General features: G+C 41.6%; 1 protein-coding gene and 1 non-coding gene across 2 annotated transcripts in view; one reads left to right on the plus strand and one right to left on the minus strand.

Moving 5' to 3' along the window:
- Positions 1–2,956: 2,956 nt before the first annotated feature.
- On the minus strand, positions 2,957–3,028 carry Trnah-gug. Its single transcript has one exon. It is a non-coding gene; the product is annotated as a tRNA-His (tRNA).
- A 12,609-nt stretch (positions 3,029–15,637) lies between these two features.
- The window catches only part of LOC124594419, a 43,035-nt gene continuing 39,783 nt past the window's right edge, over positions 15,638–18,889 (plus strand). The window contains exon 1 of the mRNA XM_047132789.1: positions 15,638–15,922. The gene's annotated coding sequence lies outside the window, so the exon portion shown is untranslated. The remainder of the gene's footprint in view (positions 15,923–18,889) is intronic.

Below are 18,889 nucleotides of genomic sequence, written 5' to 3' on the forward strand. Positions count from 1 at the left end.
TACCTCCTCCTTCCTCTTATTTATTTCTTGAATCATCACCATCTTCATTCTCATTTTGCCTATTTTCATGGTCCACATACACTCACAAGCAGCTCTTCAGTATCTGCGCCCAAATTATTTGATCCTCAAATGTAAAGTGCATCTTTTGTTCTCTTTTCATGGCGCCGTAGTCACTCAGTAGGTCCACCCCTATTATAATATCAGCTGCCAATTTTCGAACTACCAGGGAGTTTCCTATTAACATGTGTTTTGACATACTAATCCAAATCTCACTTGTCTGTGTACATCAGCGATTTCTCCGGTGATTGCACCCTTAATCCTAATATTTCTTAATGACAGCTCAGGCCAAGTATGTTTATTCTTCACCTGTTGAATGCTGTTTCTGCTACCGCCAAAATTTTGCTTCCACTATTCCGAATTTTTCCACGACATTTATTACTGGATGGATGTCCCTTGTCGTACTAGGTTCCTTTTCATCAAATAAGGCTTCTAAAATGTCGTCATTCTGAATAACATTGACGAGACTGGATCTGACTGATGACGCAAGTCTTATACGTGCTTCCATCCTGCCTTCTGAACGTCGGAGCCGAGGAGGGCTATGTCTGCACTGATGGGGTTGTGGGTCTGGCTTACGGATTTCCACGATCTCAGCCCTGTCTTGGTTCACTTCATCACCTCATTCGTCAGCTCTGACAGATTCTCCATGCTGAATATTCCCTGAATTGTGGAATCAACCGCTTTGTGGCCCTTTTTTGTAATTTTTTTGGTTGTTACATCTTCCATTTCGAGGACCGTGACTATTTCACTCTCCCCCACTTCAGTCTCCATTATTTGGTCCATGATTGTTTCTAAAATCATTACTCCTGATATATTCGACGAATGATACACATTTCCTGAATGTCCATTTCTACTGTAACTTTCATGCATTCCACGATGCGAGAGTAAGCCAAAGTGTCGTTTGTGTTCATGACTCCCTACGCAGGTGTGCCACACATTAAACGCAAACTCCAGTTTGTGGAGCGTATTTCGGAAAGTACTGATATCCTCATTGCATCTTCCTGCTAATATCTGTTGGTAGTGAGGCAGCAGTTTCGTGTAGCAGTGCCTGATTATCTCCCCTTGCATGCATGGTTTGTCCAGAAACTGATTTTTCTCGATAATGTTCTCTAAAAATTTTACTAGGCTCTTGAATATCGATCCTTAATAATCTTTTGTGGCGCTCATCTCGTATTTTGTTTGTTCTTGAGTCTGCTGAGATTAGTAGCTCTCCAGAAATGTGTCATAAAACTCTTGGTACGTGTGGCTCGTTGCGGCAGTTCTGTGCATCTTTTCCACTACCACTACCATTACCTCTAGGGACCGATGACCTAAGCAATTTGGTTCCTTAGGAATTCACACACACACACACACAAGCATCCATATCCAATACGATTGCTGACAGTCAACATGGGTTTGAGCGAGGTGCGCAGGGCTTTACACGTAAAGCTCTCATATCAAAACAACATTTGGGCTACTGCTCTTTGCGAGTATTGACGGATTAAGATAATATGAAGAGGTGCTCCTTCCACACGGGCTCGAAGAACGTGATTAGGAACTTCGAATTGTCTGGCGATTTGGGAATGGCTCCTCTTAGATGTCGACGTTCAATTGCGCCACAAATTGTTGAAGAAGTCACTGTTGCCATGGTTGAGAATGCTGGACACAATGTGTGATCTTCAAGCAGTACACGGGCGGTGTCTCGACAAATGAACGTTCGATGGTGTACCGTTAGAAAAGTGGTGTGAACAATAATTGTGAAATGGCCGTACAAACTTCCGGGCTGTCGCGGGTGCAGACAGTCGCCACATTGAGCGACGTTTGTAACGTTGAACGTTAGCGTGATACACGATCAACGAATGTTACCCTCTCAGATGGAAAATAACATTTTGTTTTATTCAGCGGTTTATTCGTTATTTCTCTTCCTCATTTCCTTGCAAATGTTTACACAAAGTTTCATTGTCTTACGATCACTCGGTTTTCATGGGGGAACTCGCAGACAGCGAAAGTTTAAATTATAATCACACTGTACTACAAACATCTACATAAGTGTCAATACATTGCATATTTTTTAGTTTTAGGAGTTTTCTACTGGCATCTGAAACGGCATAAAGGAAAAACATCGACTGATTAACAAAACGCGAATTATTAGAAAACATATAAGGAAAATTATTACTTAAATTTTGTTCACTGTGGTCCACTTAGGCCTAAGATGAGACAAAATTCGAGGTGGCTCGTTTAAGGCAACTTGGACCGCATCGTTTAACAACACTTAGTCTCCGCTCACAGCAGGTAACCTTTTATTGCAACTAAAACAAAATGGTGTGGATTGCTTGTACTTTCCAATGACAGCTCCAGAAATTTAATCACTATTACAGTATTACTTCGACGTTTCAATCATTAAAACTTGCCAGATTTTTCTCACTGTTACTTTGTGCCTTCGTGGAATAGCTCACAACTAAGATGGCGAATTTTTGGCAACACGGGGTACACTCAGTGGTCGCAAGAACGCATCTATCGTAAATATCCACAGAGAAATCGAGCCGGCCCATAGATGGAGGCGGACTTTCCATAGCAATCTTACCATACACAGTAGGAAAATTTTATGACGCTCTGGTAAAAACAAGTTAGAAATTATTAGACAAGTTTTACAATGGATTATAGATATTATAATAATAATAAGCCTTTTCCCAACGTTAGGTATGCCCCCATATAAAGAAATTGACTTTTCCGAACACCTTCGAGGGACTCCATTTTATGTGCTGTTTACGATAAAATAATGCATTAAATTGCTGCTCTTACTCCGTTGATTTAGATAAAAGTTTCAGTACTGGGAAGAAGATAAATCACTGTCATATTCAAGAATTCGTATAAGAGGATGATCAACAAAGATTTTTGTGGAATAAAAAATCACCCTGTTTGCCGTGACCAGGATTCGAACCTGGGTTCTTGCGGCCACAACGCAATGTCCTAACCACTAGACTATCACGGCTGGTAATTATTCGTGCCATGAAACAGCAACCGTCCCAGCGGTGACCACGAGACGAGGAATGTGGACTACTTGCTGACGTCACTGGCTACTCCACAAGGCGGTCAGCACGCTTTCTCAAGCCGCTCTGTCGAGCAGTAGAGCGAGGCAGCGAAATCGAGTTTGGAAGAGTTCCTTCATTAACTTCCTTCTTATACAGCTTCTTATACAACTTCGAATAACTGTAAGCGATACCACAAAGTCGACATTAATCTGTAAATAATTATAGAAAATTCACCACATTCAGTGCTTGCTTGTTTCAATTTTTGTGTCTTGCCACAGCCACATATCGACCTCTGCAATGCTACAGCCATTAAGAACTGTGTATCACCTGATAACGATGACTCGCTAAGCCATTCGAAGCCGATAATGACAAAATAAAAGTTTTTTACCAATATAAAGGACAACTGGTTGCAGACATTTCTGATAACTGTTATCCCCTTTTCACACTTCCTAATAATCCTACATTTATGTTTGTACGATGGCCTGTATTATATAAACAGATATTGCGAACTAACTAGAAATACAGAGTGGTCAGAAACAGTCTAAAAAGCTTGTAAGTGTGTTGCAGGGTTGGTTGAGTTGAGAAACAATTATTAAGGAAAAATTCAATACGTTGCGCAATATCCGAGTTAATTAGCATTGAAGTTGAGGGTGCATTTCTGGATGAGGTATCGAATATATTGCTTCCCCCTACTTATACCTCCCGAGGAGATCACGAATGTAAAATTAGAGAGATTCGAGCGCGCACGGAGGCTTTCCAGCAGTCGTTCTTCCCGCGAACCATACGCGACTGGAACAGGAAAGGGAGGTAATGATAGTGGCACGTTAAGTGCCCTCCGCCACATGCCGTTGGGTGGCTTGCGGAGTATAAATGTAGATGTAGACGTAGAAGTTAGCCAATCAGACCGTTGTGCTCGCAAATTCAAGCGGCACACCTGAGACGTGTTCTTCGTTTGCCTTCCTAAAACCGAACTACAGAGAGATGCAACAATTGGATATAGGAGAGGAGCAAGGACTGAACCCAAGCCAGAGGTTAAGTAGCTTCGTACGCCATCATCTACGCTACTGAGGCCGACTGACACTAATGTGTCAGGTGAGCCACTTGAATTTGCTCGCGCAGCGGCCTCATCGGCTAACTTCAGTATCAACAGACTCGGAAACGGAGCAAAGTATCGAATTTATTTCTTAAAATTATTTCCAACACATCCTATCCTGCAACACCCTTAGAAGCTTCTGTTTCTGATCACCCTGCATTCGCGACTCCTAACGAAATATCGCGTGGTTCCAGTGTTGTACAGTACTGACTTATCTTTTATGACATGAACATTTTACACGCTTAAACATAGGCTGTGGGTCATCCCTGAGCCTTGGTGTACAGTTAATTCGTCCAAGAGTTAAACACAGCTCCACATGACATGCGAAAAAACATGGTTTGTGACTTCATGTGTTTGGTCTACTTTGTGAAAAATTTTACTGTGTTGCTTACCAAATTACCACTACAAGTACAAATAATATTACTTTAGCGTACTTGGTAAAGGAAATCTGGATGCACATCATTAGCTGCACTTCAAAAGTATTTATTTGACAGACAGGTATTCGATCATATAGTCCACCATCGGTGGCATACACTGCGAGTGTCTATATCAAAGAACGGGTCCGTCAAGTATAAAATCTTCGTGCAGGTTAAAAATGACGTAGATCTTTGCAGTATACAGATCGTCGTGTGTACATCTTGATACTGTGAAACGCTTAACGACCACACTTCCTGTTCGTATAGAACAATTCGTAGTATGATGTTCGACTCTTTATAAGTGTAACTGCAGTCTCGTTTCTGTACAAATTGTGAATAATCTTTCTCTGTTCTTTTTTAATCTCTAACAGAGAATTTCGAAGAGCGTATCCTAGGCAACCTTCTCAACAGCTTTCTCTAAGTCTCCAATATTTCAAACGTAGCTTTACCTTTCCTTAGTCAATCTTCTGATGTATGTCGTAGCGTCCCTACATTCCTCTAGAATCCAATCTGATCTTCCCCGAGGTTGTCCTCTACTATTCTTCCATTCTTCTGGACGCATTTCTTGGCAGTGTTTTGCATTCATGACTTAGTGATCTGCTAGGTAATATTCACTCCTTTCAGAACCTAACTCTTTGGCATTGTAATTCTGGCACCATTGTTGAAGTCTGAAGTCACCTATTTCATGTATCTTGCAATAGTTTTGTCATGGCTGGCTCTCCCTTGAATCTCAGTAATTTTGAGGGAATGTCGTCTATTCTAGGGACTTTGTTTCGACTTACGTCGTTCTGTGATCTGTCAAGTTCTCCTCGCAGTATCATACTTTTCGTCTTATCTTTAGTTGCTATAACACTGTTCGTGTTCATTTCCTTGTATATATTTCCCCCAATCTCTCAACTTTACCTTCTTGCTTAGTACTGGCTTGGCATCTGAATTCGATATTCAGTTACTTCCCTTTTCTCTAAGGTCTCTTTAATTTTTCTCTATGCGGCATCTTCTTTTCCCCTAGCCATCCATGCTTCTAGAGTGTTAGTGCTCTCTAATTTTTCACTTTCTGTCATTCTCATTTTTTTACGCGTTTGAATTCCCTTTTGCCTGCTACATTTGCTGAATTTTTGTATTTTATCGTTTCATTAGTACGTTGCATGTTATCCAAAGGAGGAAAAGGAGGACGGGATTAAAGGTTAACGCCTCGTCGACGACGAAGTCATTAGAGACGGAGCACAAGCTCGGATTAGGGAAGAATGGAGAGGGTAAGCGGCGGAGTCCTTTCGAAGGAACCATCCCAACATTTGCCTTAAGCGATTTAGGGAAATCATGGAAAACTTAAATCAGGATGTCCGGACATGGGTTTGAAGCGTCGTCCTCCTGAATGCAAGTCCAGTGTGTTAACCACTGCGCCACCTCTTACGGTGCGTTATCCATAGATTTATGGTGGTCATAAACTTTTTGCCTCTTGGATCCTCTGCAGCTTTCTCTATTTCATCTCTGAAAGTCACCCATTCGTTCAAATGGCTGTGAGCACTATGGGACTTAACATCTGAGGTCATCAGTCCCGCCGGCCAGAGTGGCCGAGCGGTTCTGAGCGCTACAGTCTGGAACCGAGAGACCGCTACGGTCGCAGATTCGAATCCTGCCTCGGGCATGGATGTGTGTGATGTCCTTAGGTTAGTTAGGTTTAATTAGTTCTAAGTTCTAGGCGACTGATGACCTCAGAAGTTGAGGCGCATAGTGCTCAGAGCCATTTGAACCATTTTTCATCAGTCCCCTATAATTTAGAACTACTTAAACCTAACTAACTTAAGGACATCACACACATCCATGCCCGAGGCAGGATTCGAACCTACGACGTAACGGTCGCGCGGATCCAGACTGAAGCGCCTAGAACCGCTCGGCCACATCGGCCGGCCACCCATTCCTCTCCTATTGTATTCCTTTCCTCCATTTTAATTTATTGTTGCCTCATTTTCCATTTGAAACTCTCAACAACCTCTGGTTCTCTCAATTCATCCGGATCCCATCGCCTCAGTTTCCAACCTTTCTGCAATTTCTTGAATTCTGATCTGCAGTTTATAACCACTAAATAATAGAGAGAACCCATTTCTGTCCCTCTAAATGTTTTATATGTTACAGTTATTAATAGGAACAAACGAAAGGGGGCGGTAAAGGACAATGAAACGAACAAATAATCCTGTTAAACGTAGGTCCGGGTCCAATGCTTTTCCTGACACGAAGTATACACAAGTGCAGTCATATCAAAGTTACAACACTGTTAATGTTTGAGGCCACGTTCTGGATGACGTTCCTTGTGGTGGAAGGATTCTTATGTTGGACATGCATGATGATGCACAGGCACAATTTAATGTAGCTGTTCTGGAATATGTAGCACGAATCTTCGACGAGTGAATCGGTCGTGGATCGCCAACAGCATAGCTTCCCAGGACACTGGACTTGAACTGTTGGAATTTTTCTTTGTGAGAATATTTAAAAGTTTGTGTGTTTTCCAGCCCTGATGAAAGGGTCGATGAACTCCGGAAACACACTGCGGATGTGCGGATGGCTGTCAAAGCATTCAGAACCAGATTGGGTTTCTTGAACGTGTCCAAGTATCGACGAGGAAACGTGCTGAAATCAGCTTTCACATGAACAGTGGCATGTGGAACATTTGTTGTAATGTATTTGTCCTCAGGTGCATATCTGCACTTTGGATCCTAGGGAACTCTGTTACAAGGTGTTCATGTGCTCAGTCGTAATACGTCGTATCGGGGAAACAATTGGCTTCCGGGGCAATGTTTTTTAAGATTCTTTGCTTGTTTCATTGTTCTCCACTCGCTTTTTTCCTTTGTACCGAAAATATTCAAGCGTCCTGTATAATATCTTTGAAGCTTGCAGTTGTCTCCAGATCTCTTCGACGTAAACATCCTGCTTTCATGATTCTTAAACCAAGTAATAGCAATGATTAAACTACGATTAGTGCGGAGTTCTAGCACACAGTTTCCCTTTTTATTCCTTTCCCGCGGTTCAGGTTCTCCTCCTATATTTTGGTCTCTTCGTTTCCCTATTATCGCGTTCCAGCTCACTATCACAATAAAATTTCCGTCTCCCTTAGTATTTTAATAGTTTATGTCATCACATATTTTTCTCTTCATCACTTGCCGACAGTGTATAAACTTGTGCTGCTGTGGTGAGTGTTTGCTTCGTGTCTATCCTGGAAACGATAATGCGTTCCCTGTGCTGTTCATGGTAACTTACCAGCCCTCCTATTTCCTAATTCATTATTAGAATTAATTTTGCATTGTCCTTGTGCTGACTTGAACAGAAGTCCTGTTCTTCCTTCCACCGCACTTCACTAATTCCTTCTACATCTAACTACAACCTTTCCACTTCCCTCTTTAAATTCTCTGATCTACCTACCCGATTAAAACATCTAACATTCTGCGCTCAAGAGGATTTCATCATCTTTAAGCCATACAGTAGAGTTACAAGTCATCAGGAAATAGAATGAATACAGTTCGCACCTGCTTCCAGCCATTTACAGTACAAACATAGGAAAAGCTAAAGTACAAGGACAAATGAAAGAATCGTCATCCTCCCTATTGCTCCTGCAACTACTGAAAAGGCTGCTGCTCCAACTCAGGAACCACAGGTTTGTCTGATCTCTCCAGTGTGGTTGCACCAGCGGTACAGCTACATGTATCGTTAACGCACGCGAGCCACCTCACCTCAGCAAGGTTCATAGTAGGGTTTGAAGATTTATCTTCATCAATGAATAAATTCTGTACATGTGAATACTACGATTCCCACGGTCTCCGTCGCATAGAATCAGTCGGATTCTAATGTAGTTTGTCATAATTTGTAATCTGTTAAGATCTGTCAAGACCTTATCAGTAGAGTGATTTCACTAGAATTCTACTCGCCTGATTGCTCTCTGGCTGCAGTGTTACAAATGTTTGGCGATGAAACCTGATGTTAGTTTCTGTAAACGGATACCTGGCCTATAAGAGTTTTGAGATTTCTCCTCTAGCCCTCCGATTCAAGCAGTCTCATCTTCATAATATCAACAGTGTGTTGTATCCGCAATTCGATGCCGTAAACGAAGTTTAAGAAGATAAGTGTCCAAACCAATATGGGCTGGTATTTGAGTAAAATAGACGTGTTAGTGATATTATGACACCGGATTTTGACTAAAGCGTTGTACCAAAAACATAAAAGTGCTAAAAATTTAAAATTTTTCACTGTACGTCTTTTTACTAATGTAAGCACAATTAATTATGTACGTCTTATTTAAATGTCAGATGAAAACATTTACCTGAAGGGCTATATTATTAGAAGATGGTAGTTATCACGCTTCTGTGTAGAATTAAGACTTGATTCGTTGATTTGTTTGTTTTGTATGGAAAATCAGCTGAATTCTACATTAGTTTCTGGCAGGATATGATAATAATAACAAAAAAGTAAACACTTCCTTGATATCTGATCCGCAGAAAAAGAAGGAAATGTCTCCTTTTTAGGTTTCTGTACGACAGTACGTAAAAAAGGAACTCTTAAAGGATCATTTGTTGTCGTCTATCTATCTGTTAGACTGTTAAGAACAATCTTTCTCAGGAACGGATAGACGTATCAAACTGAAATTTATGTCACAGACTAACGTCTACGGTCCGTTTGCGATGTAAAACTTTAAGCTTCTGCGTCAATGTTGTCGAAAGATACGATAGTTTACGTCACATATTTTGACACCTGTAAACTCAGTCATCAAAACCTACAGGACACTTCCCGTTGAACTAGAATCGTGAAATCGGGGAAGAAACAAGGCTCTAGAGCGTAAGTAAAGAAAAAAACCAGAAATTTGATAATTTTTAATTGTATCATTTTTTTGTCATTTTATCCGTCTTACAACCTGTCTGTAAGACAGGAGGTAGATGAAGGTGAAATGGGAGATATGATACTGCGTGAAGAGTTTGACAGAGCACTGAAAGACCTAAGTCGAAACAAGGCCCCTGGAGTAGACAACATTCCATTAGCACTACTGACAGCCTTGGGAGAGCCAGTCCTGAAAAAACTCTACCATATGGTGAGCAAGATGTATGAGACAGGCGAAATTCCCTCAGACTTCAAGAAGAATATAATAATTCCAATCCCAAAGAAAGCAGGTGTTGACAGATGTGAAAATTACCGAACTATTAGTTTAATAAGTCACAGCTGCAAAATACTAACGCGAATTCTTTACAGACGAATGGAAAATCTGGTAGAAGCCGACTTCGGGGAAGATCAGTTTGGATTCCGCAGAAATGTTGGAACGCTTGAGGCAATACTGACCTTACGACTTATCTTAGAAGAAAGATTAAGGAAAGGCAAACCTACGTTTCTAGCACTTATAGACTTAGAGAAAGCTTTTGACAATGTTGACTGGAATACTTTCTTTCAAATTCTGAAGGTGGCAGGGGTAAAATACAGGGAGCGAAAGGCTATTTACAATTTGTAAAGAAAGCAAATGGCAGTTATAAGAGTCGAGGGGCATGAAAGGGAAGCAGTGGTTGGGAAGGGAGTGAGACAGGGTTGTAGCCTCTCCCCGATGCTATTCAATCTGTATATTGAGCAAGCAGTAAAGGAAACGAAAGAAATATTTGGAGTAGGTATTAAAATCCGTGGAGAAGAAATAAAAACTTTGAGTTTCGCCGATGACATTGTAATTCTGTCAGAGACGGCAAAGGACTTGGAGGAGCAGTTGAACGAAATGGACAGTGTCTTGAAAGGAGGATATAAGATGAACATCAACAAAAGCAAAACGAGGATAATGGAAAGTAGTCGAATTAAGTCGGGTGATGACGCGGGAATTAGATTAGGAAATGAGACACTTAAAGTAGTAATGGAGTTTTGCTATTTGGGGAGCAAAATAACTGATGATGGTCGAAGTAGAGAGGATATAAAATGTTGACTGGCAATGGGAAGGAAATCGTTTCTGAAGAAGAGAAATTTGTTAACATCGAGTATTGATTTAAGTGTCAGGAAGTCGTTTCTGAAAGTATTTGTATGGAGTGTAGCCATGTATGGAAGTGAAACATGGACGATAAATAGCTTAGACAAGAAGAGAATAGAAGCTTTCGAAACGTGGTGCTACAGAAGAATGCTGAAAATTAGGTGGGTAGATCACATAACTAATGAGGAGGTATTGAATAGAATTGGGGAGAAGAGGAGTTTGTAACACAACTTGACTAGAAGAAGGGATCGGTTGGTAGGACATGTTCTGAGGCATCAAGGGATCACCAATTTAGTACTGGAGGCTAGCGTGGAGGGTAAAAGTCGTAGAGGAAGAGCAAGAGATCAATACACTAAGCAGATTCAGAAGCATGTAGGCTGCAGTAGGTACTGGGAGATGAAGAGCCTTGCACAGGATAGAGTAGCATGGAGAGCTGCATCAAACCAGTCTCAGGACTGAAGACCCAACAACAACAACAACCTGTCTGTCTATTGAAGCCCCCCCTTTTCGCAGGATTGGGTGGACGTATCAAGTTGAAATTTATGTCACTAAAGTCCACCATCTCTTGACGATGTGAAACATATAAGCTTCTATGTCAACGAAATCAAAAGATATATCAATAGCATCATCATTATCATTAAATCAAAAGATACGCCCATTTACGTCACATATTTTGATATCTTGCCAATACCGATTTCGATAACACGCAAAAGTTGAAATTCTCGATTCCCGGGCTGGGTGAACTATATACACACATAATGAACTTTGTAAAGAACCCTTGGTGCACGAGTCTTACTCTCACTTATCCGGGGCTTTTTGTTATTATATGGATAACCCGTGGCCGTGGTGTTCTAGCAGGTAGAGCGTTAGACCCATGCTCTGGAGATACCTGGTTCAGTCCCAGGAAGGAACGTGCAGTTTTCCTCGTTACAGTCCCTCCAGGGCGGCCCCAGGTCCACTTGTCTTGCTATAGCATTGAGTACTGGGGATTTTTCCCGAGGGTAAAAGGCGGCCGGAGCGATCGGTTCGTCCCCTTCCCCCTCCTAGTACCGTGGCTGCCTCCCACCTGCAGTCAGGAAAGGAGCTCCTTTCCTTTTTATATGGACAGTCGGCACCAGAGAGATAGTTCACAATAATTTGGAGGCTAAGGTATGGAATAAAAGTAGAGTGAGCGTATCGGATGGAGGTCTGGATGCTACGCACAGTTACGTATGTATGGGATTGGATAGTTCTGCAGTGACACAAAGTTCAGCAATGGCATTTGTAAAGAGAGATGCGGTGTCATAATGAGGGAAAAGGAATGGAGGTTCCGTTATATCTGGAAGTATGAGTAAATGTCATGACATTTAGTGTGCTGTGTTCGTGGAAGATGGTAGTTTTATTGGTAGAAAGTATGGGGATTGTGAGGATGCCAGTGGGAGGGTTGTGGTGATACAGTGCAGCTAAGTACTAGGATTAAGCTTTAGGAAGCCGAATAGTAAGGTAAACACATACGCGTGCCACGTGGGTGAGGAGACGGAGGAATCTGATGAGTTGCCGGTGGCCTCGTGTTGCAGTGAGTAACTGCACGCAGAAAACAGAACATAATGTTAAGCATTCAAATTTGAGATGAAATTTATAGATTAACTGTAGATGTCCTGCTGAAGTTGACAATAATGTGAACAAAATAGGTTATGGTTTTACATCTATAGATGATTAACTAACGTAATTCTCAAGTTCAGTCAGGTAGTAGTTTCAGTTTGTTGCATACGATCTTGTATTTGGTAAGTGCTAGGATGCGAGTAAGTTTAGTGTCAAAGTATGAGATATTGTGGTGGATTATTCATAAACAGGAGGATAAAATCCGCGGCAGTGGAAGTGGCAGCTGATATGATTTATAATTCTTTCCACGGTTGGGGTGGTTTTATCTCGAGAAGTCATAAATTATACCAGGAAATGAAGTGTGTTCCTGTGCTGTATTAATCTGAGATACAAGATGTGGCTATAAAACTGGTGCTGTCACAGAGTAAGTACGCATGGAGCAAAGATGAACGACCATCTGCGTTAAGTGTGAAGCCTTCTCACTCGTGTATGGCGTCTCTGGTGTCTGCAGACAAACCAGTGTGGCCTTGGCCTTAGTTTGTGTGAGAGCAGTTACTTTGTTTTCTCGGAAAAATGATGGAGCGACGAATTGTTGTGAAGTTCCTCATGAAACTTGGAAAAACTGCTGCTGAAACCTATCTGTTAATAAAAGAAGTGAATGGCGAAGACAGTTTATCACGTACGCGAGTTTTTGAGTGGTTCAAGCGTGTCAGAGATGCTCCAGAAGATGACTTTGAAGATGACTCACAACCGCGACACCCTTCGACACGAAAATTGGATGAAGATATCGAAAGAGTAGGTAATCTGATTCGGCCTGACCATCGGTTGAGTATCAGGTCAATTCCTGAAACAGTAGAAATTTACGAAGAACGCTTGAGGCTAATTTTACACTCCCCATTTAACGAAAGTGTGTACGAACCTGGTGCCGAAAATCCTCACGAATAAAAAGAAGTTCGTGAAAATGTTTGTACTGACATTTCGAATACTACTAAAAGCATGGTAAAATGTGATGAATCTTGCTTTTTCACTTCTGATCCAGAAACTAAGCAGCAATCAATGCTTTGGAATGGCCGAAGTTCTCCAAGAGCCAAAAAATCTCCAACGAGCAAATCAAGATTCAAAATCATGATCGTCGTTTTCAGTATTCGTGAAACTGTGTATCTTCACTGGGTTCCTGAAGGCCAGACTATTAAGCACCGTTATTACTATGTGGTTCTTGCTCAAAAGCGTGAGAAAATAAGAAAAAGCAAAGACATGAATTGTGGAAGAACAAGTCATGGATTCTGCACAAAGATTACGCCCCGACTGATACTGCATTGTGTGATAGAGGTTTCTGGTGAAGTACAGCATCCCAGTGTTAGATTAGCCACCTTATTCGCCTGACCCGTAGCACCATGTGACTCTTGTCTGTTACCCAAGGTCAAATTTGCACTAAAAGGAACAAGTTTACGATCTGTTGGGGCAGTCAAAGAAAAAGCAGCTCTCATCATCAAGCAGCTCACACATGAGTTCCAGCACTGTTTCCATTAATGGTAAACTCGCACGGAGCGTTGTAGGAACAGAGGAAATGAGTATACTGAGGGTGAATAACTAAATATTGAGATAAAATGTTTTACAGCAACAGTTTAGTTATATTATAGCCACATCTCGCGTTTATGACTCAACCTACTAGTAACCTCTTCTGGCGACTGGATTTAACCTATCAACTACTTCGATTCTTATCTTTTGCAAGGTTTCTTATACACTACTGGCCAGTATAATTGCTACACCACGAAGATTACGTGCTACAGACTCGAAATTTAACCGACAGGAAGAAGATGCTGTGATATGCAAATGATTAGCTTTTCAGAGCATTCACACAAGGTTGGCGCCGGTGGCGACACCTACAACGTGCTGACATGAGGGAAGTTTCCAACCGATTTCTCATACACAAACACCAGTTGACCGGCGTTGCCTGGTGAAGTGTTGTCGTGATGCCTTGTGTAAGGAGGAGATATGCGTACCATCACGTTTCCGACTTTGATAAAGTTCGGATTGTAGCCTATCGCGATAGCGGTTTATTGTATCGCGACATTGCTGCTCGCGTTGGTCGAGATCCAATGACTGTTAGCAGAATATGGAATCGGTGGGTTCAGGAGGGTAATATGGAACGTCGTGCTGGATCCCAACGGCCTCGTATCACTAACAGTCGAGATGACAGGCATCTTATCCGCATGGCTGTAACGGATCGTGCAGCCACGTCTCGATCCCTGAGTCAACAGATGGGGACGTTTGCAAGACAACAACCATCTGCACCAACAGTTCGACGACGTTTGCAGCAGCATGGACTATCAGCTCGGAGGACCATGGCTGCGGTTACCCTTCACGCTGCATCACAGGCAGGAGAGCCTGCGATGGTGTACTCAACGACGAACCTGGGTGCACGAATGGCAAAACGTCATTTTTTCGGGTGAATCTAGGTTCTGTTTACAGCATCAAGATGGTCGCAACCGTGTTTGGCGACAACGCGGTGAACGCACATTGGAAGCGTGTATTCGTCATCGCCATACTGGCGTATCACCCGGCGTGATGGTATGGGGTGCCATTGGTTACACATCTCGCTCACCTCTTGTTCGCATTGACGACATTTTGAATAGTGGACGTTACATTTCAGATGTGTTCCGACCCGTGGCTCTACCATTCATTCGATCCCTGCGAAACCATACAATTCAGCAGGACAATGCACGACCGCATATTGCAGGTCCTGTACGGGCCTTGGTGGATACCGAAAATGTTCGACTGCTGCTCTGGCCAGCACATTCTCCAGATCTCTCACCAATTGAAAAGTCTGGTCAATGGTGGCCGAGCAACTGGCTCGTCACAATACTCCAGTCACTACTGTTGATGAACTGTGGTATCGTGTTGAAGCTACATGGGCAGCTGTACCTGTACACGCCATCCAAGCTCTGTTTGACTCAATGCCCAGGCGTATCAAGGCCGTTATTACAGCCACAGGTGGTTGTTCTGGGTACTGATTTCTCAGCATCTATGCATCCAAATTGCGTGAAAATGTAATCACATGTCAGTTCTAGTATAATATATTTGTCCAATGAATACCCGTTTCTCATCTGCATTTCTTCTTGGCGTAGCAATTTTAATGGCCAGTAGTGTATTTTCGATAATGCTATTACCTCTCAATATCGCCACGATCTTACAAGTAAAAGCTTTTATTTTTGACGGTGTTGTAGAATATGGTACACAACTGAAACGTCACAGTACTCATTTCCTCATTTCGATGACTCAAACAGACTTTAATTTCGTTCTCTGACGGATGCATTGACAAACGCAGTTATCTCTAGCTGAACAAATACGCGAATGAACTAGATGTGTAAATTAAAGCAATATATCGACTGGTGCCATATGGCTCTGCCGGAAAGAGGGGGAGCAGAAGAGGGGAAGGCGCCGTTGTGATTAAATTGAGCGGTCATGGGCATCGGGCAGCGGAGATTCGGGATCAGATGGGTCGCGCGCGTGTAGTTTCCCGCGTGGCTAGAGCAGAGGACGGCGGTAAAGCGAGTCCTAAGGCAAACAGCCTTCTTTCTTTCCAATTAGTGTACAACTGGGGACCTTGCGTTGATAGTATTTGTGCCCCAAGTGTTCTGACATTCGGCACCGATATGCACTTACGTTGATAGGTCTATCCTATATCATGTAAAGTAGTCCGCTTCAAACTGATTCTACTTCTGGCTCTTCGCTCCAGGGACCACGGTTCTGCGAAATAAAATTCCACATCATCGGTACACATTGCGTAAGTATTTCTGTATTTCTGACCTCAATGGAATGTCATTAGATAGAACCCGAACGCGTTCATCTATTTTCACGAGTGTTTTAGTGTCACAGTGAAACATTGAGCTAGAGTCCATATTCCCTTGTCAGCTTACTGTGATAAGTGTCCATCTGTGTCGTGTGAATGATGAGTTCTTGTGAAATGTTGTCTTGAGTTTGCACTGCTACTAATGCTTGTGACAGGGAAAGAAGTGAGAGGGCAAAAATCGGGGCCGATACACAGTTCATTCTTCTCGCTACAACTAAGGACACCCAATCCTACTACCGACAATGTCGCACGTCATCATTGTGTGGCACAGTTTTGCGATTTAAGGCGGGACATTGTTGGCCTTTCTAATGATAAGGAATATTACGCTACTACTTCTTCTCCCTTGCTAGGAAAATACTGGGAACAAAAATTTAGTCCATATCAATTCGAACCAGGCATCTACAGGTCGTGTGTTACAACACTAGACTCCGTGTAATGAACCTGTTATGGAGGTAGAACACTTTTCAGATTTTTATAGAATTTTAACCAACACCATCACGCCATAAGTAGATTGAAGTACAAATTCAGGCATTACATAAAACCAACTGTCTAGTGGGACGTTGCCCATCAGGTGTACGATAGTCAATTTTCTTGTATACACACAATTTTTTTCTTGGATGATTATGTAACAGTGTGACACGTGATGTTTAAAGTCCCACACTACCCCTGCTCTTAAGGAATATGTATTCAGTGATAGGAAATTTCTGACAGGCATTTGGCTAGTGAAGTAATTACTGCATTCTTATTTTGGGACGTCTAATAGGTAGAGGGTCGCTTCAACGTGCGTGTGGCAGGAACCAGTCGTTAGAAATAACAAGCCATAACGTAAACTTATCATTCACCAAACCCTAGAGTGGCCCCTGTATCTTGTGAAAAAAAGATTGTTGTCTTTATGGGAAACATTGTTAAACGTTACGGAGTGGACTGTATGAAAAGCCCTGTAGATGGAAATGGTTATACGCCAAATTCCTTTGCCCGACAAAGCTTTCTTGTTAACTAAATAGATATCGTCGCTGGATGATGTCGAAATTTACAGAACTGGAGTTTCATACTTTTGTATGCATGCTACAGTCAGAAATAACAGATAAGACCAGTACGGCAGTACCGCTGTTAAGTCCACTTTCCGATGCTTTCGGGGATACCATACACAGATCTGGCACGATTTCCACCAGTTTGGTATCTCTGTGCCGTTTCCTTAAGAAATTATCAAATTTCATAGAGTAATTAAGTTGTTTTATATTTCACGCATAACTGTTTTAATCCCCACAGATAAAAAGTAACGAATGGTAAGACTTCCGTCATTTTATTTACATTTTCCATTTGACTGTAATGTCATTTGTAGCCTTCGATCCATCTTTGTATATCTCAATATTTTGAGATAGGCCTATCGATCCATTCATTTGAAATCTCATTATGAACCTCCAGAGAGCTATGCATTATCTAAAAGACGGCACATACAAATTCTCATTTGCATTAAAACGCGTAAAAAGTTTCACTTTTATAAATTATTTTTCAGCTAATATTCGCTGACAAGTGACCTTGATTATTACGCACAGTTTTTAAAGACCCATTTGGGAATACAACAATTTACAAGAATTCTGCTAAATATCTACAATATCGTACACAGATGTAACATGTATGTGTTTTCGCTGACTTCCATCTTCCGTTATGATCGATTACCTGATTTCTTTGACATCGCTGAATGATTATCGTTGGATGTATTGTGTAAACTGAGATCAGCTGAACGAGCCGTTAGTTTCCTTGTGACTGCGGCTAGTGTCAGTACACACTTAACACATTTGTTACTGTGATGACGTTCGCAACTGCTGACGCTATGAGGCAAACCTATAACATAAGATATGACAAGGTTTCATGTTCACAGAGTATGTTTTTCATGATTTTTTGACTTTAAAGAACATTTCTTGCAACAATAACATTCGTAAGTATTATTTTTAGAGCCTTCAGGTAAGATTAACTTACAATTTGTGTTCATGTTTAGGTCGACTGAAGATGATCTTTTGATCGAAACTCGTCCCGACAGTGAGAAAGTATACTTTCAGCAGTTTTTTGTGGTTGACAGTGTCATTCGTGAAATAATAAGAAGCTGTGTAAAAGTGCTTAAAGAGAAAAAAATTGTCCAAGTAAAGTTATCCTCATAAAAAATAACGAAATCATATCGGTATTGCTCGTTGCGTACTGTTATATCGCTACTACTAGTTTCGATTCTTTACTTGCTCCGTAAACTACCCGTATAATTCCCATAGTCGATTTTTTAAAGAATCGAACTCTCATGTATAAAGCTTCAAACGTCTGATTACTCCACAAATCAGTTCCTGTGTTAAACATTTATCGTTAAGCACGTAAGAGGAAAAAGTTTAGAAAAGGTTTGAAATATTGTTTAATGTTTGTGGAAGTCGCAAAGTTCTCTCATTATCAAACAGAGGCTGAGTACAATCTGGGTAATTTGAGCTCTGTTTTAAGCAAAAGCTAGTTTTTCACGCATCTCAGTGTTTATGACGCATACCTCCCGAACTATGTGTCGCACAATGATATAAGTTTGCTGGTACATTCAGTGGTATATGTGGATACTGTCTACAAGAAGCGTTGCCAATAGAGTTAGTAGTAAATAAATGTAAGTTAAAACGTCGTAGTTGATGCTGAAGTCTTACTGCATGAGCAGTGAAAATGCGTAAACGATAAACTTTTTTCCCTTCATTTAATTTGTGGAGGGTGCCAGCGGGAATAATTTTCGAAAAGGTTTGCGGTTGTGTTTAAAGTATGTTGGAAGTAGCGAAGTGGTGGTGGTGGTTAGTGTTTAACGTCCCGTCGACAACGAGGCCATTAGAGACGGAGCGCAAGCTCGGGTGAGGGAAGGATTGGGAAGGAAAGCGGCCGTGCCCT

The sequence above is a fragment of the Schistocerca americana genome, chromosome 2 (genome assembly GCF_021461395.2).
Source record: "Schistocerca americana isolate TAMUIC-IGC-003095 chromosome 2, iqSchAmer2.1, whole genome shotgun sequence".
Classification (NCBI taxonomy): Eukaryota; Metazoa; Arthropoda; class Insecta; order Orthoptera; family Acrididae; genus Schistocerca; species Schistocerca americana.